The sequence below is a fragment of the Triturus cristatus genome, chromosome 1_1, assembly GCF_964204655.1.
Source record: "Triturus cristatus chromosome 1_1, aTriCri1.1, whole genome shotgun sequence".
Classification (NCBI taxonomy): domain Eukaryota; kingdom Metazoa; phylum Chordata; class Amphibia; order Caudata; family Salamandridae; genus Triturus; species Triturus cristatus.
The window spans coordinates 1,313,372,691-1,313,395,870 of NC_140579.1; the positions used below are offsets into that span (position 1 = coordinate 1,313,372,691).

The following is a 23,180-nucleotide window of genomic DNA, read 5'->3' on the forward strand; positions in this document are numbered from 1 at the left end:
TCCAGACTGCCTTAAAGTAGGACAAGTCACACCCCTGCTGAAAAAACCCGGCCTTGATACAACGGATTTGAATAACTTTAGACCTGTATCTAACCTTCCCCTTCTGTCCAAATCCTAGAAAAGTGCTTACTCCAACAGCTAACCCAACACCTGGATAACATCAACCTCCTGGACTCCCACCAATCTGGCTTCAGAAAAGTCTGTAGCACAGAAACCGCGATCCTCATTATCATCAACGATATCCACAATTCACTAGACTCTGACCAATGCTGCCTCCTCATTCTCCTTGACCTATCGGCAGCATTCAACACAGTAGACCACAAACTCTTCATTAGGGCTCCTCAAGAAAGAGCCGGTCTTGGTGAGGCGGTCCTCCAATGGTTTTCCTCCTTCCTGCACAATCGCACTCAAAAAATAAAAAAATAAAACTTTGCTTCTGACTCTCACCCTGTCAACAAGGGAGTCCCTCAAGGCTCAGTGCTTTCCCCGCAACTCTTTAACATCTACATGGAACCTCTCACCAAACTACTCAAAGCAGCCAACATCCGTTTCCATCTTTACGCAGACGGTACTCAGATATATCTGGAAACCACCTCCCTCAGTGACATTCAAAGACTCAATGACGTACTGAGAGATGTCCAACACTGGCTGTCATTGAATCACCTTAAACGAAGCCCCGACAAAACTGAGGGAACCCTCAAATTGTTGAATGGCTAAAGGCTGTGGATGCGCTCAATGGGAATCTCACCCTAGCTGACTCTGTCAAATCACTAGGCATCACACTAGACCCGAAACTAAACATGACCAGACACATCAAGAATTTGTCCAAGAGCGCCTTCCTTAACCTTAAACTACTGAACAGGCCACTCAAACACTGGTGCTGTCAAGACTGGACTATGGAAATGCAGTCCTATCAGGAATTGCAAAGTCACACCTAGCTCCCATCAAAACCACTCTGAATGCGTTACAGTGATTGATGGGTGTGAAAAGGCTATATGGCGCTACAAACAAAATTGCACAAAATTAGTTATAGAAACTGATATGAAAATGAAACATCTACAGCGGTGCTATCAATAAAGGGAATACCACCCAAACTCCCTATAAGCTCAATCGAGGATTGATATAACATTCAGTATTATTGATACACACTTGTAAATAAGTATACAGAGTGAAACAGTTTTCCAATATGAACTTCTGCTCTTCTCTTTTATTCATAGAGGATTCTTCCAATACCAACGCGTTTCGTCGTTAAGGGGTGTATCCCATACGACTTCTTCAGGGCTCAATATCTGTAGTGTAGAGAACCTTCCAAACTTTTGTGTAGTTGCTAATAGTGTCCTCCAATGTTAACCTCACGTGTGGTCTTTAAGAAACAACCAAATTATTTATGGCCCATGATATCCCTACTTTCGGTAATGCCACGCCGAATATCAGTGCACTAATCCACGAATATATTATCATCAGATCGTATCCAAAGTACGTACCATCTCACCTTACGAACGCGGCAGACAGAATGGTCACCGGAATCAAGAAATTCAACCAAATTTCCCCTGCACTCAGAGAACTTAAGTGACTCCCAGTTGAAATGCGGATCAGCTTCAGAACAGCCTGCCTCACTCATAAATCCCTACATACAGGCAAACCCGAATACCTGGCGGCCAAACTCAAAAAAGCCGGTCCGGTCAGGAATCTCAGAAGCTCAAACTCCCTCCTACTCATCCCGCCAAAAACTCGAAAAATTAAAAACTGCGGCTCGTTCCTTCGCCGGAAGCGCGCCCAAAAATCTGGAACTCCATTCCCCCTCAAATCAGAACCATTCCCTCTTTTGTAAAATTCAAAAGCCAGCTCAAAATCTTGTTCCTCAACCGCTCCCTAGGGAGTCGATAGGAGCATTCGGAGCGGGGTAACAGACACCCCGCACTGCTCCAACATCATGTCCTCGAGACTACGAAACAGATGTCCCATGACAACGAAGCAGACCCCTCAGCCAGCGTTTTGCAATGTTATTGTGTCGTTCTTTTGTCTTGTTTGCTGTGAATCTCTGCAATGTATCTTCTGTAAAGCGCTCCGATACCCTCGGGTCAGGCCAGCGCTATATAAAACTTCTAAAATAAATAAACTTCGCTCCATAAAACCACTGCCAAGTCCTTGTTATTCTGTGCCTTCATTTGGTGACCTATCCTCTTTGAACCAAAGATGAAAGATGAGCCTGGGGCACGTTGACATTAAGCTGGTATCCTAGGTAATGTCACACACAATATATCACAACAATTCAGGAGACAGTGCCTGCATACTGAAATATTAATAGTTTGGTGTATGCTTTCAGGCATGATTTCCATATTAATATGAAAACGTCTGCACAAAACTTTTAATATTTTAGTATGATGGCTTACTAATATGAAAACGTGTGGAAATGACTCAATGATTTTTATAATTCAGTCAGTACATTTTGTCAGCCCTACTTAATCGGGTGCTGCTGTCTGTGTCATGAATGAAGAAAGAGGTCAGAACCATACTAATGTGCCTGAAAAAAAATTGCTCTGACACTAGTACAACAGAAACTAGTCTATTGGAAGAACTACAGCACTGGCACCTTGACATGTAAAGAGTTCATTTATCTCACCTGTGGTTAAAACATGATTTATCTTGCCTTAGGGAGTGGAAAGCTGAATACAGTGTTGCAGGGCCCAAAGTACCCCAATAGAGTCAAAGCCCCAACCATGAAATGAGAATGACAAAACAACTACTTTTGGAAAGCTTTATCAATTAAATATTGTGTCGCCAATTGTCCGAAAATGTGTTTGCTTTATTTGAACGAAACCCCTGATTGATGACCAGTGGTAAACTGTAGATAGGTGGACCTCATCTGCTGACCCCGATGATTTACCACAAATAACATTGTCAGCTCCAAGCTATAGAAAATGTGTAATGCAGTACTCCCTTCTCTTTCAACAAGGAGGGTCGTCTTGCCTTGTTGACTTAACCTGCAGACAACAGGTGAACCTCTCGAGCAGGCACTACAAGAGGTACAGCATGAAAAGAGAGGCGGGGCAGGGCAGGTGGCCACTCTACCCAGGCAGCTGGTAGCAAGGCTGTCTCCTTGGGTGATGGGAGGTCCTGCCATGTTTCCAGCAGCCAATAAAGAGTAAAGGATAGTGAGATGTGAAAGATCATATCCTTTGGCAGGGTCTGACATTGTTTCGGGCTTCCTTTGTTGGCAATGAGCATATTTGGTACAGTGGCCTTACAGCTAGACTGCACAGTCCTGTACTGAGTATGGCCCACTCACATCTGGAGCCATATTGGAAGTAGGATGCCTACTTTGTGGACCATGTTTGAGAATGATGGCATTGTCTTTGATGAAAAATACTATCCTTACATGAAAATAAAAGATCTGGTGGACATGTATTACACTAATCGATCATAGGAAACTGTTAGCTTTATTGAGCTTTTATTGAAACACTTACATCCATGAGTATTTATATAAAGTCTGAATATTCTGTAAAACCTTTTGTAAGTACCATTTGTACGTAAACTGATTGTATGCACTATGAAACTGTTATAAGAACAGGTATAAGACCCAATGGGTGTCAAATGTTGCACATAATGCACTGGTTCTTGATTTTGCTGAATAAAACTGCAAATAAGTAAAATAAATAAATCAGGACTAAATGCCAGCACCAATCAAGGAGTATGGGTGCCAAGGGTCACAAGCTTGTAATTATCCCAAGCTGCCAGCCTCCTTGCCAGAAAAGATTTTGTTGAACGTCTATGAAAGGATTAAAAATAATTTTCATGGTAAGAAAAGGTGTTCCTCTAAGAACTCATTATGATTATTTCAACAATCATTATTGAGTCATTGGAGGTGATGTTTGAGTCTTTCCACTGGTGCCCAAGAGTCATCATGCAGATGAAGTGACCACTCATAGCATCTCTGGTTGAAAATGCAAGAAGATTTTGACAGCCATGTAATAGATAATCGCTGGAATAGTTTTGAATAAGCTGTTTGAACCACATGACTAGTTGCCTGACAAACTGATCTAATAATGGTGAATAGTACCAAACATCATCAATGCAAACAATTTCCAGGTTAGGACACTGGGATTGAGGTGTTTGGACAAAATATTGAATAAAAAATATTGTGATACAAAAATATTGTTTCAAGAATATCGAGATGACAAAAATATCATCAACGGGAATATTGAAGGTAAGAATATAATTGTAAGTGCTGTTTTTAAAATTGTTGAAAAAATATCGTTAGAGAAAATATCATTGTACATAATATCGTTTTTATGGGTTATTTTATAAACTTTTTTGTAATGTGTTTTATTTCAGTTGCATATTAAATTTGTGTTAGTATGTTTTGTATATTAGTTTAGTTATTTGTCTAAAATTATATATTTTTTCATTTTTATTATGTGTATAATTAATGTATTTGTACTAATATATGAGCTGTATGTTGGGTTTTTAGAGCATAAGGGCAGGAAGATTATTAAAAGTGGTTAAAATTAATGTAGTTGTATGTTTAATTTGATAAATATGCAAACAAATCTAAGTAAATAAAAAGATTTTCTATATTATTTTTAAAATAAATGTTCTTTTGTATATATGTAACTAGTTTTGTTTTATTTTTGTAGATAATTTATACATTTGAAAAATATAAAAAAATAGTATTTGTAAATTCAAATATTAAGATTTTGTATTGTTTAACATAGTAATGTATTTAAATTGGTAAATTTTGTTTTCTAAATTAACGTGATATGCATACATTTATTAATGCGTCATTTCATATATACCTTTAAAAATGTTTTGTTTTTATTAATCTTATTATTTATAGTTTGTTTTAGATTTTCAGTTTTTTGTTGGAAAGTGCATGTCAGGTTTTTTAAATAGAAGTAATTATTTAATATGATAACTTGCAATGTTAAATATACAGCACATTTGTATTTGTTAAGAGCGTGTTATAAGAAATGTTTATATTAATTGTAATACTAAATTTTTAACATGTTTGAATACGGAGTATGGATAGTATATGTAACCTTTTTAGTGTCCAACACTTTTCCCAAAACAGTTTATATTGGAGTGGGAATAATAAATGTAACCCATTTAGTGGCCAACACCTTCCCCAAATTTGTTTAGATTGGAGTAGGAACAGTAAATGTAACCTCTTTAGAGTCCAACACTTCCTCTAAAAAGGTTTATATTGGAGAGGGAATAGTAAATGTAACCCCTATAGTGTTTAACATATTTGCCAAAATGGTGTAGATTGGAGTGGGAATAGTAATTGTAACTCCTTCACTGTCCAACACCTTCGCTAAAATGGTTTTGTATAAAGTAGGAATAGTTCATGTAATTTATTTGTCGAAGAATTTCCCAAAAATGGTTTTCATGGGAGTTGGTTTAGTAAATTTCACAAACAAAATAAATATTTAGATATTTTATAATTATTAAGGTACAGAAGAGTTTGCAATATTTATGTATGCCTATTCCAGATTTATTTAATGTATATGTATACATTTTTCATTACATACATGTTTACATTCTTTTAAACTTTTTTTTAACATATTTAAATTACATTCCCGTTGTTTTTTATAACGAGATAGTCTTTTTTTTAGTTTCATTAAGCAACCACTTTTTTTTACTGCTAACTTCAATTTTGTAGTCTATTTGTCTTATTTTTGTTTATTTTGCTACAAGTAAGTTGCGGGAAGTTGCTGCTGTTCAGCAGAGCAGGTAAGACCGTATCTAAGATTTTTTAATAGGGTTTTGAAGGTAGGGGGGATGTAGGATATAAAATGTAGTTATAGTGTTGTTTTTTGGTTTTTGGAAGGTTGATTAGCACTTTTTGTAATTTTGTTCACTAGTGTTTTGGGTTAGCTTTAGGTGGAGTTTGTTAGTAATCAACAGTTTAACCCCTTGGCTGCGGCAGGAATTCCGCCGCAGCGCTGGGGGGGGTTTGGGGGCACTACGGTGGCGCCGTGCTCATGACGGAACCACTCCGTCATGAGTCACGGTTGAGCTGTGCTCATGACGGAGTGGTTCCGTCATGACTCCGCCCACGGCGCTAATCGCCCGCACAGGCGGGGAATTAGCGCCGCGTGGGCGGAGCGGCCGCCAACGGCCGCAGCATGACGGAACCACTCCGTCATGAGCACACGGCACCCGTGGCTCATGACGGAGTGGTTCCGTCATGAGCAGGGAAGGGGTTAAGTTATATAATGTTATGTCATGTGTTTTGTGTTGATTTAGCGTGATGTATATGTTAAGTGGCTGATTACGACATCAGGCCCGTACCAGTCTGTAACCGCGCGACCGTAGGTCGGCGATTTCGACCTCGCAATTTGGATGCAACTGCAGTCGGAAACATCCAGTTCGTTATGGCAGCTTCTGTGGAATGTTTAGGGGGCACCATAGCAGAGGCCTGTGGGGATCAGCAGCGATAGGGGGCCCCAAACTTATTTTCCAACAGCCTTTCCAAATCGGAAAGGCCAACATGGAAAGGCTGTCGGAAAATTACATATTAACCCCAACGGCTGCGTCGCCGTCATTAGGGGATTATGGTACCTTTCCGACGCACTAACGGGCTCCTTGAGCACGTCGGAAGTGCTGAGGATGGTCTCTCCACCCAATGTCTCTGCCCGCTGTATCGTAATGCCTCAGGCAGACCGCAGGGCAGATCTCGATGGGTCCGACACCGACTTGCCGTCGGTGTTGAATGCACCAATATCGTAATCAGCCCAACAGTGTTTTGGGTATTGTATCTTATTTCACAGGTTTACAAATCCAAAGGTTTCGTATGAACGTTTGGATTTTGCGTTTTTTTAAAAAAGAAATCTGTTTGGGTTTCTAGGAAACTAATATTTTTTTTTTTTTTTTATGGGTTGATTATTAGATGTAAACACATGTCGACTTTGGTAGAGTGTGGCTGTGCAGTGTCAGTAACCTGGCCAAAGAGGGCATCATGGAGCTGTAATAGGATCATACATTCAGAACTATTCCGAACAGGGACCCATAAATATGTTTGGCCCAGGGGCCCCAAACCGTTTGACTTGTCCATGGTGGGGCATCTATTTGCTGAGGAGTTGATAGAAGCGGGTAATAGTGTGGCTTACCATCGGTTGTGTCCATGACGGTGTCGGTTTTGGGCATCATTAAGCAGGAACAGCAGCGGCAGGATGTGTAGGAACGGCTCCATGGTGGTACAGGAAATGGGAAGTAAAGTAGAGGTGAGTTTTCAAAGACCATGCAGTCTTTCATCTATGAAACCGCATGTATCGTAATAGGGTGGTCGGACCACCAACACGGCACCTGTGATTCTGATGCCATTTTGATGGCAATACCATGGCCACCAAACCCGTAATCAGGCCCCAAGTGAACTGCCCAGAATCACAGGATATTGAGCCTCCTGCCGAGACTAGAACCAGTACCTCAGCTCCAGAGTCGCTCGCTTTAGCAATTAGGCCACATCTCCTCTTACAGTTCTGCATTTTTGATTTAATGTCTGAAATCAGATGCTTCAGGAGCTTGAGTACAGCATGATAAGCCGTTTTCCTGCTGCAATGTCATGACTTCCTAATAATATAAAGAGCATAAGAACTGTTAGCGTGTGTCCAAAAACATGTCATAATTCCGCTTAAATCTGTCCCTCTTCGTTACTCACTTTCTTCTAGAGAATAAGAAAAGATTTAAACAAAAAGCAGACAGATGCAAGATAATCATTCCCGCATTATGTCTAGAGCTATGAAAATTAGCCGAGTAGGAATATGGAGTTTTTAATTGCACTGATTACTGTAAGATTCTCGTATGAATTCAATAACGACGGAGGAAATTAAATGGCACGTGGTGCGCGTGCCGAAGACGCATCTCCGGTCCGAACAGGAGTAAGGGTTGTAATGGCTGTTCGTGGTTATTCGCTGCAGTAAGAAGCAAGCGGCTTCTGTAGTTCTACTTTCCATTATTATGCTGACAAGGTGATGGTATACTGTCTGCCAGGGACCTGTGCAAGCATTCTTGTGCTCCTCGACTGTGTACCTTTTCTCAGCAGTCCTTGATGCCCCCACTTGAACTACTGGGCACTGTATACCTGCTGAGGCAATCTGCATTTCCACGCTGGTGGTACCCTGCCTTTCCTTTCCCATAAAGCTGCCCCGGTAGACTCCTTTTTCTGGCATCAGGATAAAGTTTTATTTTACAATGATGCATTTTTTTGTTGCTTTGCTGCAATAAATCAAATCGTCAAGGTTACATATCAAGCTCAAATTCCGAGTTGGATGGAATTGGGGTGGCAATTACTTCACTCCAGGAGTACTGGTATCACATGGTGCGATATGTACTTGGTGCAGTAAATACTGTTTATTTCAAGGTTTTTTTTTTTACTTAGTAATAACACATAACATATGAAGTCGATATTAGCATACTAATTATGCATATTTTGCCTTTCTTCTGGGCATCTTTCCTAATTAATTTTGCCAGTAATGATAGCAGTACTGAGAATTAAGATCCCTGCTGTTAGACCTAACATTCTTGGCTGTAATGCAGTTTTAAACTGCCAATTTGACCAGGCATAATAAACCTTTTGCCAGGCGTAAACTTTCCTTTTTTATTACTTATATGTCACCCCTAAGGTTGGCAGTAAAGCCTCGTCGGGCAGGGGGCATGGTATTAAAAATTAGGACATGTGCATTTAAGTTTGATATATCCTGACAGTGGAAAACTCCTAGAGTAATTTTTCACTGTAGCAAGGCTACCTCTCCTAAAGACTAACACTGGATTACCTCATTACACTTAATATGTGATAACTCAGTTTGAAGGCAGATAGATAAATACCTTTCCATTCATTTGAATTGTAAATTAAAATCATCTTTAATGGAAAGGTCGGATTTTAAGTTACAATTTTAAAATTGCCACTTTTAGAAAGTTGGCATTTTTTAAAACAAATGTGAATTTCTGCCAAAGGCCAACGGTCACATGACTGTGAATGGCTCTCCTGTGGTGTGCATTCCAGGCATAGGGACAAAGGGCCCTTGGGTGTGGGGGCAGGGTAATGCTCTCCTGAGCAGGATGGCTTGGGGGGTTATACTCAGCCCTTTCTGAGCTTCAAATGGTAGCCTGAGTTCCAATGCTGCTTGCCTTGACACTGACAAAAGCAGCTCACACCTTAGCCTTTCTGCCTTTGCCCTCCGTGACTGCTTGGACCAAAACCCAGGAAAAGGGGAAGGTTAGACAAAGAGGGTATCCCCAAACCCACAGGCTTGCACTGGATATAAAAATGGCACCCTCAGAACCTCTCATCGGAACACTCCTGGGCCTGAGGAAGATTCAGTCCTGCTGTCCTGTTCTCTGATAGAAGGAAGACTGGACCTGCTTGCCTTGAACCAAGGATTCCCAGAAGTGTCTCCAAGGGTCAGTTGTCTGGCTCATGTTTGAGCTACTGGGATACAACAAGCTTCCTGGAGCCTCCACTGCAACTGCCCAGCTGGCAAGCACCAACCGGGCCTGCCTGAGCCCTGCTGTTGGCCTCTGCTGGGGTAATTATTGATCTCGGAGAGGTGGCCCTTAAGCCCTAGGCTCTTAGCTGTTATCAGAGTGTACTCCTGCTGCCTCAAAACTGAAAAGGCTGAGCTACAGGTGGAAATCCAGACGTTTGGGGCTATTTGTGACCACGAATGGGCTCTTTGAATCTGCAAGTGTGGAGCATCTCCTGCCAAAGTGAAGTTCCAACAGTGACCTGTTCTTCGCAACAGTGAGCCCCCGCGTCTCATGCCAATGTGAAGTTCCAGGGGGGACCTGCTCCGGGGCAACGATCTCCTCGCCGCTACTGCCAGTGCGAAGCTCCGACTGCAGCTCCTCACACGGACTTTGCGAAGTTAAACTCTTCACTAGGAATAACCTAATGCCAGTAGCCGACTCGTGCTCCATCATAGTCGGCCGGAGCTTGTGACTTTGACCCATTCCAATGCAACCAGATACCTGTGAGTGGTGCATTGTGCTATTTGTCGCTACTTTCACCTGACACTTTAAAAAAGTTCAGAACTCCGGTTTTGCTGATTTAATTTTGTTTTGTTATGGTGTCATTTTAGTCATTAAAATGTTACTAATTGGTTTGGGATTTTCCTTTTGTTGTGCTTTCTATTACTGTTTGAGAGCTATATAAATACTTTACACGTTGCCTGTAAGTATAGGCTGACTGCTTTTGTACCAAGCTACCAGAGGGTTAAGCGCAAGTTTATTTAATTACTTTTGTGGTTCACCCTGACAAGAATTGTATTTATAATTTGGGTGAGGTCTCACCATCTCAATTCATAACCCAATTTCTTTTACCTGCACAGACTTCTTTTTTCAAATGGATCGGAATTTCACCCCCATTCAGATTAAGGATCTGATATTGAAAGCAGATGCAAAACTTCATCAATGGACCTAGGGAATAACGCTTTGGGAGATTGCTTGAAAGTTTTACCAAGTTTATCCAGTATTCTGGGTAATCTTCAAACAGCACCTCACTGCAGGCCAGTCTGTGAGTATCCATCGAAGAGTCATGATGATGTGTGCCGCTGTTTTTTACCACAAAGCTACAGTGCCAAGAAAAAACAATGCATACGGTATTGATGGTCTTACCTCTGCAAAGAGGAGGCTGTGGTAAGGAGCTGCATGCTCCATTGGGAGTCTGTATGCGCTCTTTTAGTTTGACTGTATTGCACCGCTTTACTCAACCACAATTCTCACAATGAAAATTGTAATCAACATGAACTGTTTCCTCATGCCAAACTGTACATTCTGACAACCAGCATAGATTTCCAAGTCCTCATTAGGCCACGTTAAGAGGCCTCCAGATTCATGGATGAACAAGTAAATTAATAAAACTATTTTCAGTGAAAGATATTTTTCCTTTTTCACTCTATTTTATTAAAATCATAATCAACGTTCCTCTAATTGGCAATCTAAATTCATTTGTTTAAATAAAAACAGTCACAGGTGGATGAGAAGACACATTATCCATCAGCAACTAATGTTCCTTCAGAATCCCTAATAGAAATTTGATTGCTTGAAGTAAATCTCAGCAGTGACACATTCATGGTTAAGAAGACAAATAGCTGTATAGCTGTTTAATCCTGGCTAAATGCTTCTTTTTTGTATAAAAAAGGTGCTTGTTAGCATTCAATACCACTGCTGCAGTGCAGAGACTTAGATCAATTGTGGCGGGGCTAATTAGTCTCTAATTTGCTTGCACATTGGTGGGAAATTCCCAAAAGTCAACTTTGAACTGTTTGGAAGACTGGAGAAAATGGCCCTTTACTAGGTCAGGGGCCTTGACACAAAATATAAGTAGCTGGTTAGAGCTACCCTCAGGCTCTCACTTGTAGGAGAGCCTGAAACAGAAGATATGGCGACCAGCATGAAAGAGCTTTGGTTCTATGAACAGCTCATGTGGCTCGGCATCAAAGAGCTAAGGGTCTATAAAGAGATCACATGGGACTCAGCACGAAAGAGCTTTGGGTCTATATACAGCTCATATGGATGTCAACACGAAAGAGCTTTGGGTCTATATACAGCATGAGACCAGCATGAAGAAGCTTTGGGCTATACATAATGAATGGAGACCAGCACAAAAAACCCTTAGGGTCCATACAGTGCATATATGGAAACCAGCATGAAAGTGTTTTGGGTCTATGTACACTGGATATGAAGGACAGCCTGAAAGAGCTTTCAGTCTAAATACAGCTGTTATGGAGGTCAGCATGAACGAGCTTTCAGCTTATATACAGCATGTTTGGAGATCAGCACTAAAAAGCTTCTGGTCTATATACAGCATGTATGGAGACCAGCATGAGGAAGCTGTGGGTCTATATATAGCTGAAATGAGGACTAACAAGAACGAGCTTAAGGTCTATATACAGCATGTATGAAGGAGTTTCGGGTCTATATGTAGCAGATATGTGGCCAGCATGAAAAGGCTTCTGGTCTATATACAGCATGTATGGAGACCAGCATGAAGAAGCTTTGGGTATATATATATAGCTGATATAAGGACTAGCAAGAAAGAGCTTAATGTCTATAAACAGCATGTATGGAGAGCAGCTTAAAATAGATTTAGGTCTATATATAAGATATGGAGTCCAGCTTGAAGAAGTTTCAGGTCTATATATAGCAGATGTGTGGCCAGCATGAAGAAGCTTCTGGTGTATATATTGCTGATATGGGGACTAGCAAGAAAGAGCTTCAGGTCTATATACTGAGGGATATGCAGCCAGCATGAAAGAGCTTCGTGTCTACATACAGCATGTCTGGAGACCAGCTTAAAATAGATGTAGGTCTATATATAAGATATGCAGGCCAGTATGAAATAGCTTCTGCCCTATATATAGCTGATATGTGTCCAACATGAAAGAGGTTGTGGTCTACATGCAGAGGGATATGGGGCCAACATGAAAGATCTTTAGATCTATATACAGCATGTATTGAGACCAGCATGAAGGAGCTTCGGGTCTATATGAAGAATGTATGGAGACCACCATGAAAGAGCGTCTGGCCTATATATAGCAGGTGTATGGCCAGCATGAAAGAGGTTCAAGTCTACATACAGCAAATATGAAGACCAGATTAAAATAGCTATAGGTCTATATACAATATATGGAGACCAACATGAAAGAACTTTGGGTCTTACAGCCAAAAATGGTCAGGCAAGAAATGCACACCCTACAATCTGCAAATGACACTGTAGAGAACGTCAATGGGCTTCGAGCAAGCACTACATACCTTGGACCATTACTATAGGAAAACCAACCTTCAAAGTAATGTCCGGAAACCAAAAGTTCTAGTTTTAGTTTTAGTAGGAAGAGGTGTAATTTGCAATGGAAATTTGAGGTGCTCAACATCAAAAAAGTTCAATCCTGCGGTGCTCTTTGTTTTTTTTTTAGATGGTACGGCACACCCAGAGGTCCATTTTAATGCATCAAAAGCAAATTCAACCCCACTTAGATATTAAAGTTAAAAAAAAGTATGCCATTCCTTCTGGTCTAGCTGTCATCTCCTTCCTCAGGGTTTTAAAATAAACCGTGGACCGGTATTAACGTTTACAGAAAATCTCGCACCATGGTTGGGCAAAGTCAAGGTGTCTGTTTTAAGATTTGCATGGTCACTCCCACAATGCCGTTCGCTCACACAACTTAACTGACTCGCCTCACACAGACTGGAATGTGCGCTAATGCAGGTAGTCCCTACTCTGGATGCATTAGTTACATTCTAAAGTGTGTGCTGTTTGACCAGGAGTTCTAACGTTTCTCATCAAATAAAATGCACTGATATAATTGATTATTGTTTTAACTTGTACTTTATAGTGGTACCCTCCGCCACCCCTTCCCCTCTTTTCCTAATGGAATCTTCGGCTAGAGCTTACCTTAGAATGTTGAGTGTAGTGAATGATCTGTAGTTGGAGAGTGGATGGTCAAATAAAGGAGTCTTCTTGTTTACTTCTTGTGTCCTGTATACTTCATAACACTGGCGACGTCTTGCTGTGCAGGGGGCAGTGGTGACCATCTCCCCTTTCAGTTATCTCTCCACAAATCAGGAGGACTTTCCACAAATCAGGAGGACTTTCCAGTGCTGCAGTGTCCATGAGCGATAATTTCCTCAGGTGGTGATTCCGGTGTAGCCAGGACAGAGGAGGCATCCTGCACATTTGTGGCAAGTCAACATTGGGATTCTGTGCTGGTGTGGCGGCAGCGAGGATTTTTGCCATTCTTTGTGGTTGGTGCTCCTAGTATTTCGCGCTGTTACCCTTTGGCATTCCTCACAGCATATTCCAATTGCCTCCTTTTCTGCCGGATACTGCGCTCTTCAGGCGCCTCTCTGTCAGCTGATCTGAGGTAGCGGTAATTTCTGTTCTCTTCTGGATCCTTGTGCCTCGTGTATGCCATTCTGTCAGCGTAACTGCTTAACGGTGCCTGCTGTCTGCTGTTCGTCAAGTAGGAGCCTGTGTGAGTTTGCAAAAACAGTCCGTCTTTCCGACTGGGTTGCAGTGCTTCACTGGGGGTGCTCACTCTCTTCCTGTATATCTGCACAGATGCAGTGGATTTCCTGAGGAGAGTTGTGTCTCCTTGTACTTCGTACCAGTGACGCATTTCCCGGGGCTTTTAGCTGACACCTGACAAGACACTTTTTATACTGGAGCGCCACCTGCCTATCCTTAGTATTACTACAATTGTCTACGTCGCTGATTTACTGGCATTTTAGTCTGGATCTGTGGAACAAGTAATTGACTTTAGTGTGCCAACTCGTTTTGTGGGTTAAAGGTCAGTTGTGCAAGTTAGTGTATTCTTGCGCTCTATTAACTCTTCAGTTTCCACACAACAATAACTTTTATTGGCACATGACTGCTCCTCTCAACATCCATATTGTTCGCCTTTATTGACTGTGTTTTAGCCTATGATCTACCTTTTGCCTTCGTCCTCTAGCTGCTCCTACGTCACTGGAACTGCGTCAATACAACAACCTTCAGTGTTACTTTACTAGTCCTTGAATAGTTGTCTATTGTTATACTGTATATATTTTTAGCTATTGTCTCCTCACATCATTTATGCTGTGTATGATATTGGCACTTTGTTAATCTGTACACTGCGACGTCTACTGCATTTCTTAAGCATAGTGTTTCTTATGAATGAAGGCATGTGCTACTAGTGATATTCATATTGGTTAACTCCTTCTTGTGACTCTGCTCTACTCCCTCCTTCTTTTCCTTCTCTCACTTCCTTTTCTTTCTCTACCTTGATCTCTTTTCCTCTTTTTCTCCATTTGTAAGTTCTCTACCACTATCATGATGGCTGCTGCGAGTATGAGTCAGCCACCATGTTTCTTGAATGAAATTGGGGAACCAGAAATTTGCTGGAAAGAATGGGTGAAGCTATTTGAGTCCTACCTTATTGCCATAGGGGTGGAACGATTTACTGCTCTGCGTAAGCAGCACATCCTCTTGCATAATTCGGGGGTGCATGGTAGGAAAATATATGAGACCTTACCTGAACCAGAAATGGTGGAGCGAGAACAAGCAGAGGGTATTGATGTCTTTCTTAACACTATGTTAAAATTGGAGACACATTTTGGGGACAAGATAAATGTTGTTCTTGAAAGGCATACATTTTTTACTAGGTCACAAGGGAAGCTGGAAACTGTGTCTAATTATATAGCAGCCCTTAGAGGACTCAGTGAATTATGCGACTTTGGTAATCTGACTGACTCCCTCAAAAAAAGAGATCAATAAGTGCAGTGCACTAACAGCACACGTATTCAGGAGAACCTACTTGCTAGAAACCCTAATGTTAGAGAAGCGGTAGCCATTGCTAAATCTATAGAACATACGGCAAAATGTATTAAAGAAATGAAAGCATCCCCTGAATTAGTAGCCAATGTACAGGAACCAGAAGTAAAAAATGAAGTGTGCAAAGTTAAAAGTGGTGAGAATGTACAACAGGGTGTTAGTTCAAATGTTAGTAGGAAACTTAGATGTTACAGGTGTGGAAGCAATAACCATCTAGCCAACTACACTCATTGCCCAGCTATGAGCTTCACTTGTAAAAAATGCAATAGGAAAGGTCACTTTGCTAGGGTGTGCAAAGAAGGTGAACCACACAGCAAAGAAGGAGCTAACAAGGATAATAACAAAGTAAAATAAATTAGTAATGACAATCCTGAAGAGAATAAGTTTGTCTTCCAAGTCAAAGATGGATCTCGCTGTGTTAACATGGTATACCCCAAATGTGAAGTACTACTTGACAATTCTACCGTCTCAATGTTCGCCGACTCCTGCTCTCCTTTCACCCTACTTAACCGTAATGATTTTGAAGGTATGGACAACAAGGAAGATTCATTTTTTATGAAGCCAGACATCTTACCCACTGGGTACACCAAGAAACCTATACCTCTAGTTGGCATGAAAGAGATGCACATAGAGTTTAAAGGGAGGTGCACTAAAGGGAAAGTTTATATTGTCGAATCTGGTTCCAATTTACTAGGGTGGCAACATTAGAAGGAGTTGGGTATTATCCTGGACCCCAACAACTTGGAACAAGTCCTTTTGACCAATGAAGACCCTAAAGGTAGTGACATATGTGACGAATTTCCCAAGCTTTTTGAGAACAAACTTGGACTCCTCCATGACTTCCAGCATAAGATCAAGATCAAAGTCAACACAAAACCGGTAGTACACAAGTTGCGACCCATTCCTCATCTAATGAAGGAACCCTTGGAGGAAGAGATCAGAAGGTTGTGTGAGTTAGACATAATTCAACCCATCACCACTTTGGAGTGGCTGGCCCAGATTGTTATCACCTCTAAGGCTAGTGGTGATGGTATTAGGCTCTGTGTAGACTTACGTAGCTTGAACGAAAGCATTTGGGTGGAAAGGTACCCATTACCTAACATAAAACACATGCTCAGTACAATGGGTCACGCCAAAGTTTTTAGTGTCATCGACCTATCGCGAGCGTACCATCAAGTTGATCTCCACCCAGAGTCGAGGCCCTTGACTGCATTCATAACCCCACTGGGCGAATTCATGTTTAAGCGGTTACCATTTGGACTGGCATCGGTGGCCGCCGTATTCCAAAAGATTATGCACCATATCCTGGGGAAGGTGGAAAAATGCCTGTGTTTCCAGGATGATATTCTGGTGTATGGAGACTCTCTGGAGGAGCATGACCACACCCTCATAATGGTATTCACCAAACTTATGGATGCAGGCCTAACAGTTCAAAAGTCTAATTGTAGGATCCGGGTTCCGTCTGTGAACTATTTGGTGCACTCTATATCTGAGAAGGGATTCCGTCCCAAACTGAACCTTCTTACTGCTGTTCGTGATGCTCCTCAACCGAAGAACAAGGAAGAACTCAAGTCACTACTAGAATTGCTAGAATATATATCCAAGTATCTCAGGAATTTTGCCACCAAATGTGACCCCTTGCGCAGCCTTCTTAAAAAGAATGCAGAATTTGTATGGGAAAACAGTCACAAGAGAATTGTGGACGCATTGAAGGAAGACATTCGCAAGTCACCTGCCTTGAGCACTTTTGATCCCAGGAGGAAAACTATTCTCGTCACCGATGCCTCCAATAAAGGATTGGGAGCAGCACTAATACAAAAAGAAGAGGGAGAAGAAAAGATCATAGCCTTCGCCTCTCGTTGCCTTTCAGGAGCCGAAAGAAACTACTCTGTTATAGAGAAAAAAGTGCTGGTTTGCTTCTGGGCGGTGAGGCACTTCACATTTTTCCTGTGGGGGCTAAATATTACCATAAGAACGAATCACAAGTCGCTCATTTATGTGTTCTCTGTGTAAGGCATGGAAAATAGTACTCCCAGAATAGGAAAGTGGATATTGGGACTGGAAAATTATTGCTTCAAAGTTGAATACATGCCAGGAAACAAGAACCAAGTTTCGGATTTTCTATCCAGGTCACCTCTTGAAAATGAGTTTAAAGAATAATTGTTGGATAGTCCAATTCTAGCTGTGAATGGTCCAACTATCACTGAAGAAGAATGGGAAAAAGCTATGCAACTAGACGATCAGCTCAGTAAACTCAAGAAGGTCATAGTAGAGGGCTGGCCAGACAAGCGTACGGAAGTTGATGACGACCAAAAACAATTCTGGGAAGTCCGTTTAGAACTGAGCATTTTTAGAGAGAAGGTTCACCGGAAAGATAAATTGGTTCCTCCTAGAGATGTATGAAGAAGGATCGTGGAACTTGCTCATGAAGGTCACCTAGGATGTAGCCTGACTAAGAGCAGAGTCAGAGCTAATTACTGGTTTCCAGGTATGGATACCATGGTCGAAAGTCTAGTTAAGGATTGTGTCAGCTGCGCCAGGAGTGATAAATCCAAATCCATCCACAGAGCACCTTTTGTCCCCAGTTCCTGTTCCTAAGAAACCTTGGAGCAAATTGGCCATGGACATAATAGGACCTATGGACCATTTAGGGGAATACAAAAAGTTCATGATGGTGGACTATACGTCTCACTGGATAACACAGAGATTTGTACACAGTGCAAACACTAAGTCTGTTGTCAAGTTCCTTAAAGAGACCTTCGCCACTGAGGGTATACCCACATCCATCGTGACGGATAATGGTGTACAATTCACCTCGCAGGCCATGAAGGAATTCTTGGAGAACTCTAACATCAAACATGAGAAAACTGCATTGTATTGCCCTAAAGCCAACGGGTTGGTCGAGAGGGCCAACCGACTCATAAAGGAACATCTTCAGTTGGCTATAGCCAGTGGTCTTGGAGTAGAATCATCCTTGTGTGAATGTTTGTGAGCTTATCACACCACGCCCAACCCCATTACTGGTATCTCCCCTTTTGTTTCTCTCAGGGGTAGAGAACCGGGCACCAAACTCAACCCTAATTGGCTAGGGGGGGGTAAACCTGTTAATATTGACACTGAGGAGGTGGGAAGGAAGATCTTACGCCACCAAGAATCTTACAAGAACTGGTATGACACCAGATATGGTGTCAAACTACCACAATTATGAGGTAGGAGACTTGGTACAGGTCAGACCCAGTTTCAAAGATCACAGCAACCAAACCATTTTTTACCCACCATGTAAAGTGTCTAAAGTTTTCAATAATGTAGTTCTGTTGGAAAATGGTCAACTGTGGAGCTGTGACAAAATTGTAAAATGTTGAATAAGTAAGGGAGGTGTGTTGCAACTTGTACTTTATAGTGGTACCCTCCGCCACCCCTTCCCCTCTTTCCCTAATGGAATCTTCGGCTAGAGCTTACCTTAGAATGTTGAGTGTAGTGATCTGTAGTTGGAGAGTGAATGGTCAAAGAAAGGAGTCTTCTTGTTTACCCGGTGTCCTGTATACTTCATAACAATTATATTCATTGTTTAACAAGTATATGCACAAATATGCTCTTATTTACTTACTTATTCCTACGTATGCTCAGCATCCACCTGTGGAAGACGGACACATGCCTTTCTCTTTTTCTTCCACTACAGTCATACGACCTTTGACCTCTTTTTTGCTGTGAACAAACACTGCACAGTTCATCAGGTCAGTCACTTGCCTCTTTGATTGACTGAGTACTTTTCCCTCTGAATCACTTTCGATTCATATTTATTTTCAATCGGTAGCAATGCTATTCTTAGCAATTCAAGCAAAATAAAAATTTGGCTCCTACAGTACTCACCAAACACATGAAAAAGGATCATTTTCTGCACCTTATGAAGTAATTCCTTTACACCTCTGAGGGTATCGTAAGTCTGTTTTGCCACCTTTTCCTTATGGCAGAGATACAACCCTGCATTTACTTTAACAAAAAGCTAATTCAATTCCCAAATTTGGTCAGACCTAAGTTAGTCATTGGACAATTACCAAACTTTATTGATTAGTCTGCAGACTCTGTAGTCTAGGCAACGATTTGTATGGTTACATGTTTCATTCCCTATAACCTACAGTCAAGGCAACACAATTTATGGTCAGACCACATAGATTGTAATTAGGTCAACATACTCAATGGACGGGTCCATATAATGGTTTGAAGTGCAGATAATCGGGGCTGTGCCCTATGCCCTGCTGTCAGGTACACTCACGGTATGACCCTATCCACACACTCTTTGGTCCAGTTCACACACTCTGATGCCATGTCCATATACTCTACAGAAATTTCTGCTCGTGGTATGGGTAAGTCCCCTCTACGGCTCTTGCTGAAAGGAGGTTGGAAACATATTTCATGTGAATCACGTTCAAGATCACTTCCACAGAATATGTGTTACGGAGACACGTTTCAAATGATGGATTGGGGCACCTTGACTTTAAAGATAGATTTACCTTCTGGAGATGTTAACTTTATCAGTGTAAAATGATAAGAAACAAACTAGAGAAAGCTGTTCATAGCTCAAGTATGTAAAGACTGCGCATGCGCATCTAATGCTTCCAGTCACTGAAAAAAAAATGACCCAAAGAAGAGCAGTAGTTACTATGTGCATAGTTTCACATGCCTGGGGAACTACTTTAGGAAGACTGGAGTACTATAAGCGCGGAAATAGCACCACAACGTACATCTGTGGCATTCAGATATAATATTGAACACTGCAACATCCTCCCCTACCTCTTGGCAGCAGAGCCTTCCTCCTCAAGCCCCAACAAATGGCTTTTGCGCCAATCTTTGCGAGTGCTGGGACAGAACTGGGAGGTCAGTTCCTGTATTTACCATCACAAAGTACACAAGTCTTGGAACCCGGCTAAGCAGTGCAGGTGCTGCACAGCTTTCCTTTACACATATGTAACTGGCCAGATCAACCACTTCCACTTTGAAAGACCAGTACAGTTATCTCTCGGCCCTGAGACATAAGTAACTCAGTACTTGATGCACTCACCGCTGAATGAGACCAGCAGAAGGAATCACCTCAAGGTGTCTTCTGGTTGGGAGGATTGAGAACAGGGAGGGTTAAAACAGGATGAGTTTTGAGTTTTTGTTCCTGGAGGAGGGGTGGTTGGCTTTGGAGCGGACAATCAACTGGCATGGAATTTCAAAGCATGTTCTCCTTTTCAATTGTACCAACTTTGTGGATCTGGAGACTTATATGTCAGATTAACACAAAAGTGCCCAGGGATGTAGTGCTGTGTTTTGATGCTGAACCATTTAGGTTTTGTTCACATGGATGAGTTTATGGGCAACGCAGAGGGTCTTCAACGTGCTTTAAGCTATTTTGAGAAATTATTGTAATGATTTTAGTTGGAAAATTGATGTTCCAAGGCTTCAAACCTGATGTTAGCCTTGACTTGCATTCCACGAGACGGAGCAGCAGCTAATCTAGGCACTTCCTAGCTCTGTGAGTTGAGATGAGCCTTGTTCATGGTGGGCCCAGTTATATACTAGTGGCACCTCACTTGAATTTGGTGGGATTTGACCCTCACTCTCTGTGGATTGAACGTTATATGGTTATACTCTTAAGTAACATGCTCAGTCTCATTATATAAAGTAAGGTGGCACGAGTTTTCAAACAACTTGTCCTGATGAGACCCTGAGAATACCCTTAGGGTTTAAATGTCGGTATTAGGGTCCCTTGGTCTACAGTTTCTCACTTGTTGGAATATTACAGAATTATAACAGAATCCGACTTGATTGTTCAAAAGTCCGGGGACTATTGCTGGAGCAGAGTTTTCTGTTGAAAATTTATTGAGTTTTAAGCTCCAGTTTTGTTTATATGTTATGATTAAAATTACTAATTTGTAATCACTAAATATTAGTTTGTTAAAAGTCTAGATTAACCAACATTACTAATGAGAGAAATTACACGTGGGAATGCATATATGTTGCTTAATAATACGTGAACTAAGTTGGTGTGCAATTTGATTAAATAAGTGTCGCTAAAGTGCTATTTGTTTCGTGTTTATGCTGTTAAAATAATGTGCTATAATGCTTTCTTGTGTTGCAGATAGCTAGGTAATTACATACACATAAGGGTATTAGTGGGGATTAACACTGTATAATCATTATGATGTGGTAACGTTGTTTTGTGTTTCTTTTAATTAAGATGGTCCGTTTTGGCCTAAACAAAGATGGCTGCAATTTACAGCCTGCGCTCGAGTGATTGAATTTTGACGAGAGGCCTTGCTGAACATGGTTGAAAGTCGTCTGACCACAGCCTCTGTCTGAATTAAAAGTTTCCGTGAGGACAGCAGCTCTGGGCATGCTTCCAATTGTCCTTGGAGAAGAATAAAGCCACAATGGACAAAGATAAACCTGCGGTGGCTCTGCTATGGTACCAAGGAATAGCATTCATAAATGTATCACTTGCAAACTCGAGTTTCCTTCTTCCGTGTTTTTATTTTTGGGATTTTTTCTGAGCGGAGGTTTTCTAAATGTTACCAAGTGACATCCTTTCCTGCTCGCTCTGCTCAGCGGCTCAACGGACATTCAGAATTTGTTTGTAACTTTATTTTCGCTAGTTTTGTTATAAATATGCTAGACTAGAGAGGGTCTGTGTCATTGCATTCGGGATTTTTAAGGCCACTTCTTCCTGAACCTACGCTGAGGACGGCAGCTCAAGAGACTTTACTGAGAGACCTGTCCTGACCCATTTAGCTAGAATAGGTAACTATGAGACTAATGATTTTGCTATTGATTGACTTTCATTTGAACTAATTTAGATAAAATATGACTTTTGTTTGAATTCCAGTGTCGGGTGGTTATTTCTTTGTCATTTATTGAGTTTCAAATGTATTTCCTATGTTTTAAATCATGACTCAGGACAATGTCTTTATGGTCGCATTGACCTCGTTTTAGATGCAGATTGGTTTAGGTTTCTCTCCTATATTCAGTGTGGATAGAGTAATAGTATGAATTTTAGTGTGATGGGCCCTAGCGTATGATGAGTGTATGTACGCGTGACTGTGGATTTACTCTGTCCGTGGAAGTAGGGAGGATTTATATGCGCCGATCTGCAGCACTATCACAAGGCGGTGTTGTGTTTATTTGTCTGTAGTCACTTTGTGCACTTTTTTACATTTTTTACACTATGTCTACACCTATGTCACTGTTCAAAAAGTCTATATTCTGTACCTACATGATGATAAGATGTGTATATAAATGATTAATGGTTCAAAAGAGAAGGCCTGAATATTGTATTAATTCCAATTATTGAATCCATGGACTAACTTAGGATACCACTGAGTGATAAACAATGGTTCCTTGCCCTTGAGAAAGAGCCCCACAGGACTATTGTTAGGATATTATTGCTAGTCTTGTTAAAGCATTGTTCTAGATATCTGACAAGCCGGCAATTAATAAATTGTCGTAATAGAGTCACTCAATCAATCAAAAAGCCATGAATCCACTCTGGGTATGGCTCCAGGGATGGGGAAGTTTGTATCTCCTGATACTGTCGTAATTGAGTCATGAGTTGATACTTCTACTGAAATTGAGGGGTTGAAGGTGTTGCAAAGGTGCAAATGCTGACCACCGAATTGACCAGGCCATCGTGGGTCCCTTTTCAGTTAAGGATGACTCCAAAACTCTTTCCCTTGTGTGGGTGTCATAGAATGATCCAGAATGAGCCCCGGAGCTTGGATGGACGAGAGATTGGTGGCTAGAAACTGTTGGGTGAGTTGTGCTTCCACAACCAACCTTGCCATGAATGACTGGACTGATGCTCCTTTCCAACAGAGAAACCAATCAGTGGCTT

General features: G+C 41.4%; 1 long non-coding RNA gene across 1 annotated transcript in view; it reads right to left on the minus strand.

The window, feature by feature from the left end:
- Positions 1 to 14,061, minus strand: part of LOC146872021 (uncharacterized) — a 134,157-nt gene extending 120,096 nt beyond the window's left edge. Inside the window, exon 1 of the long non-coding RNA XR_014959638.1 lies at positions 13,394 to 14,061. This is a non-coding gene — a long non-coding RNA (uncharacterized LOC146872021). The remainder of the gene's footprint in view (positions 1 to 13,393) is intronic.
- Between the last annotated feature and the right edge of the window lie 9,119 nt (positions 14,062 to 23,180).